At 41.0% G+C, this 6,000-nt stretch overlaps 1 protein-coding gene across 1 annotated transcript in view; it reads right to left on the minus strand.

The window, feature by feature from the left end:
- The window catches only part of sema4c (sema domain, immunoglobulin domain (Ig), transmembrane domain (TM) and short cytoplasmic domain, (semaphorin) 4C), a 58,895-nt gene extending 53,518 nt beyond the window's left edge, over positions 1–5,377 (minus strand). Inside the window, exon 1 of the mRNA XM_081365898.1 lies at positions 4,929–5,377. The gene's annotated coding sequence lies outside the window, so the exon portion shown is untranslated. The remainder of the gene's footprint in view (positions 1–4,928) is intronic.
- Positions 5,378–6,000: the final 623 nt, after the last annotated feature.

The raw sequence follows: 6,000 nt of genomic DNA on the forward strand, positions 1-6,000 counted from the left end.
TTGTTAATCGCACTAAGTCATACCGCAATTTCTGATTTATTATCATTAATCATGCAGCCCTAAACACAAATGGTGTGGGACGCGTTATGTACTTCAATTTAATGCCTAGGCTTAAGGGTTGTCTGAATTCTAGCACCACTAATAATATGAACTGTAAAGGCTGAACAGGCTCCAACTGCTTATTTGTTCAGATGTGTTTAAAACACTGCAATTTTCACATTACAACCTGAACTGAACTGAGTACCAAATACTCTCTGAGACCAGAGATTTCACCGTTCCAACTCCATTGTGTGCAAAAATACACTTAAGCAAACACATTTGGCTTTTGGGGAGAAAAAAACACCCATTAATTCCAGGCAAAGGGGGATATGAAGCACCCAAACCAGATGTAAGCTCAGTAAACAACCTGAGCCCGAGATGCATTAGGGCAAACATCTGTTATGAACGCACGAGTAGAAGAGAGCGAGAGACAGAAAAGAGCAGCGAGGGAGGAGAAAAGCTGCACTTGCTCAAAGCAAAAGCACAGACATGTGATTGCGCCTCTAAATTACATTTCTATAAACACAATTTCCAAAAGGACATTTGGAACTGGCTCACACTCAAGGAAACCATTGACCGGGTTGTTTTAATGCAGTTCAGCTCCTACCTGTGGCTGCCAGGATTTGAATGGCGAAAAACAAAAATACGACCCTAATTTTAGGATGGATTGGAAGAAAAGCCCTGCAAACACAAACGCATACAGTCACTCTCATGCATATACAACAAATGCACAGCTTGAAAAAATCACTAGAAGAGCCTGTGGGGAAGGACACTAAAATAGCAGATGGTCGATACCGGTCATTTGCTAGCAAACGAGAGGGCCTACGCTCTCCACCTTTCCCCTCTGCGCGGCCTCCATATGCAGCTCATAAAAGACATGCACAACTGGCCTGATGGATCCATCTCAGCACCAGGAAAACAAGCCCATGGGTGGAAGAAGGAAAAACATGGTGAAGGAACCCTACCGAAAACGGAATTCACGGGCCGGTGAGGTATAATACTAAAATAACACTGGCTTGCAGAAGAAAGAAAGTTACAGCGGTATAGAATGACACAAGAGAGTAAATGATGACAAATGTTCAAATGTTTGTCTATCGAAACTTGACTTTTCTAAAACAGTCAATCACTCTCACAGCTCTGTGCGGATGTGTTTCTCCACCTCTGGCCCACAGCTGCGCACACACACACACACACACACACACACACACACACACACACACACACACACACACACACACACACACACACACACACACACACAAACATCGTTCCAAAATGTGTAAACACACTGGGGGATGGTGGACAAATGCACTACCCTTAACACAAATGCACACAAGCGGCCCTTCCATCCAAACACACGCAATTTCTTCTATATTTGCAGTGCTGCTCTTAAAACACTCTTCCCCATCCTCTTATCTAAACATCACACATGTCCATCCCCAGCCCCTGCTGTTTTCACTCTCCCGTCTCACCATCCGCCTGCGTCCACTCAGGATCACGGACTCGCCTTGAATGCATGACCTCTCTCCACTTTTACACATCACTCCTGAGACTCCCACAGTACCATTGCACTCATTACAAATACAGGTGAAGGCCAGAAAACAGAGAGACTAACTAGAGGCAGAGAGGAAATGGCATATAGAAGCGCACACTGATAGAGAATAATGAGGGTTCTAGTCGAAGGGGTCGCCGTCAATACGAACCACCACCACACATGAACTCCCAGAAGAGAGAGAGGGGGACAAATGACCCTTGTACGGGCTTATATACGGAACACACTTCACAATAAGCCAGAGGACGGAAGGTGTCACGCAAGGCGAGGTTTCGTGCTTGCCAATTGATTTCTATTCATTCGGCGTAGAGGTGGTTTAGGGACACAGTCACGTTGGTTATGATGGTGCGCTGCATACGCTAATTGAACAACAGTGTCCGCAAAACCGCACTATTTTAACAAGACCCAAGGCCAGAACATTTGTTTCAAGATGTCAGGGATGTAATCCAATAATTCATTCATGTGATGTGAGTTCCTGCAGGGGCAGATAGCAAGCACTCAGGACGACTTAGAAAAGAGGCTTTTGAATTCCATACAGGTACTTGTGATGGCTCTGTGCAATCTGCATGTTGTTGACATTATAATGCGTTTTTGATGCACTTCAACTGAGAGTTGTGACCGCATTTGTGATGATCCAATTAATATGGATGGTTTATTCCTGGCATTTTACCATGAATGCATCTTTACAGTTGCATAAAATGTCAAATTGTGGTTTGGATCTAGTCAAACAGCTTTTTAAGCTCAAGGATAGCACTGTAAACGTGAACATGTAGCTAAAAAAAAGACTAGTAGATATTTCTACCTGATCTGAGCCTTTCAAATTCTTACATTGGAGAAACCGCTATTATTCAGTCATTATAAATCATTTCTTTGAACTGGATCAAACCGGTTAATTTAGATGTTACTCCATGAAGAACATTTTTACATTAACTGACCTCTCTTTAAAGAGTCGGAGATCAAAGTCTGAATTTTAGGAGTTGGAATTCAACATTCCAGATTCCAAACTGGATGATCAGAATACTAATAGCTTTTCCTGTCCTTGTGAATCCCTCATGTCAATGTGTGTGTGTGTGTGTGTGTGTGATTCAGTTTTAGGTACTATTGACTAAGGAAGGATGCGAGTCTATTGTGGCACAACAATGAGAAGATCTTCCCTCCAGGAGCCCAATTTGACTCTCAATGGATTTGAGGAACATCTGGGCTGAAGGGGTGACAGTGTATGGGCCCCCAGCAAGCTATTCCCTGCCAGTTGCATTTAATGCCGGAACACTGTCCAGGACAGGCTGGAAACAAACATGAATGGAGCACATTTATACAGTTACTGCTCTCCTCTCCTTCCACTGTCCATTAACAGACAATGACGAGAGCGTATGACAGCCCTACGTCACAATAATAAAGAGCTTTGTTCGAGGCTTCCAGTATCCTCTGCTTACAAGAACTGTGTGAACCATTATAATAAACAATCAATTGTTCTTGGATGTGATGATACACACTGACCTCACTATTTCACATATACAAAACCACAATCTATAAAATCCTATTGACATCCATTGCTCTCAACCTGTATACACCTTTTGTCATTTAAATCTTTTGGGGGGTCCACCCAAAAATAAAAATTCTATCATTTACTCACCCTCATGACATTTCAAACCTGTATGACTTTTTGGTCAAAACGGTTTGGTTACCAACATTCTTTAAAATATCTTTGTTAAAATGTCATACAGGTTTGGTTTGGAGCAACATGAGTACATTTTTGGGTGAACCATACCTTCAAGACATGATCATTTGAACCTCATAAGAGGACCCCTCACAAAATGTGCGCACACACAAACACACACTTCTCCCTGAAAAAAGGTATTGTTCACCCAAAAACAAAAAGAATATTCTGTAATCATTAACTCACCATCAATCCAAACCCCCATGACTGATTGATCTTTTCCATGCAGTAGAAATAAATGACAAATAAGGGTCACCACAAAGTATCATAAGAGTCATCATTTCAAAGACTCAGACAATACCAATAGGTTTATGTGACAAACAGGCAAAAAATGAAGTCCTCACATTCATCCTCACACTTCTTGATGAATTCATAAGTGTACACAAGGGAACTACCTATGTCAGATTCATGAATAAATAATTTATTGTAATCAGATCTTGTAAAAAAAAAAAAAGTTTAATTCCATTTACAAAGTTGATCTAAATGATTTGTTTACAAATCAGACGGATCTGATTCTGGAGTTCAAGTGATCAACTTGCTGTTAACAGCTCAATAGAGGGGAAGATCACTGAATAATGACTTACATTTCTGCGTCGACTCACACGACTGCTACTGTAAATCTTCGGAAGACTTGGGATGTGCACAACTTTTATGGCGATTTTACATCTTATTTTAGACTTGACATCTTCAGTCACGTTTTATTGCCAAATTTGCCAATGCATGGAAAACCAGGGTTTCTCCAAAATGTCTCCTTTGTGTTCCACAGTGGAAAGAAAGTCATAAGTTCTTGGAGCGACATAAAGGTGAGTAAATAATGACAGTATTTTTTATTTTTAGAATGGTCTTACTTTGACCATTTCTTTGCCTGAATGAGCACCCAGCCATATGAAAACACCAGTGTCCACTTCATGATGTAATTACTGTAATCTCCAGTATGCAGCGCGCACTTATTTCATTACAGACGACCAGTATTTGAAATGAAGGAAAACGCACTCTGTAAGATGTGTCACAGCTGGTGGTGGTCAATATCCAACATCACTTTAAGGCTATATATAATTTCCAGAAAATACCATCATCGCTTAAACCTGTCACTAAATAATGGTCAACCTCAGAGAGAAGCGTTTTATTGTGCTGTGAACGTGGCAGGAACGTTGTAATTGCATTAAGAAAAAAGTGCTGATGTTGGGCTTTAAATATATACAATCCCATCACATATGCAATAAACAATCAGCGTTTGTTCACTCACTTAAATCTGGCACATAAAGATGTTAGTATCTTAGTTGTTTTTACGTTGAAATGCGTGTCCAAACAAAACCGCACTGCGTTTTCGCCAAAGTGACACAAACTGACATCTACATGTATTACAATCATCTTTAGTTAGGGTTTAAAACTTATCTAAACAATATGGCAACAGTTGGAGCTCCGCCGACTGAACGACTGGCTGACTTAATGACGGTATCAAATATCCTTTCCACCCCCATCGCTTTTAACAATAAACGACATTTACAAAAAGCACTAATTACGTGACGTTGTGACGTCAATTTATAACACAACGGAACGCTGCAATAATAGAACACTGCAATAATCCAGTTGTATTTGTATTGGAGGCGTCAAACTTACCTCTGGCGAGTCAGTGCGTAACGCTCACGGACTGTCAGCGCGTCCAAAAACGCATGAAAACGCACACAACGCTTGGTCTCAGAGAACCAGCATTTCAAAACGAGCCCAACAAAATCCACATTTCCACAAGAAAGATTCAGCTCCTTGTGTTTTCCCGCATGCTTGCTTTCTTGACGTCTAGGGGAGCGAGCGAGCGGCGCGATGGTCGGTGTCGGTTTACGCAGCGCAACTCTCTCCGTTCACTCCCTTTGTAGTAGTTCTAGAGAGGGAGGGTGTATTAAACCCGTCCAGATCCACTTCTTCAAAGCGGTTCCCCTCCGTCTCAGCAACTTAAACCCCGCGCCCTGCTAAAGTGAAGCTCTGTGAGAGAGACAAAGGTAGCGGATGGGAAGCGCAGCTCCAGTACGCCACACACGCACACACACACACACACTCACACACACTGCACTGGAGGATATACTGCCTCCTGATGGGTATCGGGAAAGCGATGAGGCGGACCGGTGGCTCACAAAAGCAGTACAAACAGGTCTCCGCCCCAATCGCCCTGTCCTGTACGGGAACGGGCCCGGAATATCATCATAATCAGGCGAAGTGAAGTATTTGTCATTCTCTAGTGGGCTTCTGTGCTGTAGCCTACTACATTATTTTAATGACTTTTTCTAGCACTTTACAGTTACCTTTCATACAAGCTGTTATATAGTAAATGTAAAAAATACGAATTAAGTAGGCCTATACATAAGTACTTATTTATATTTTAACATGAGCACTGTAATACAAACTCCTTTTAACCAGAAATAGAGATGCACAGTAAAACTGCTATAAATTCTAACAGAAAAAAAAAAAATGTTTTTTTTTTTTTCAAAATGCTACAGTCTTAAGTTACCTTACCATTACAGTGAAAATATTCGATTTAACATGATAAAACATGAAATCTTACAATACAATGTTTAAAGTTTTGGAATAATTTACATTTAAAATAAGTAAATTATTGTAATATATATATATATATATGAAGAGTTTAGATGCAAAAGCCTCTAAGTGCCATCTGAAATTTTCTTCTAGAATGATCATT

This window comes from Scardinius erythrophthalmus, assembly GCF_964197995.2.
Source record: "Scardinius erythrophthalmus genome assembly, chromosome: 5".
NCBI classification, from domain to species: domain Eukaryota; kingdom Metazoa; phylum Chordata; class Actinopteri; order Cypriniformes; family Leuciscidae; genus Scardinius; species Scardinius erythrophthalmus.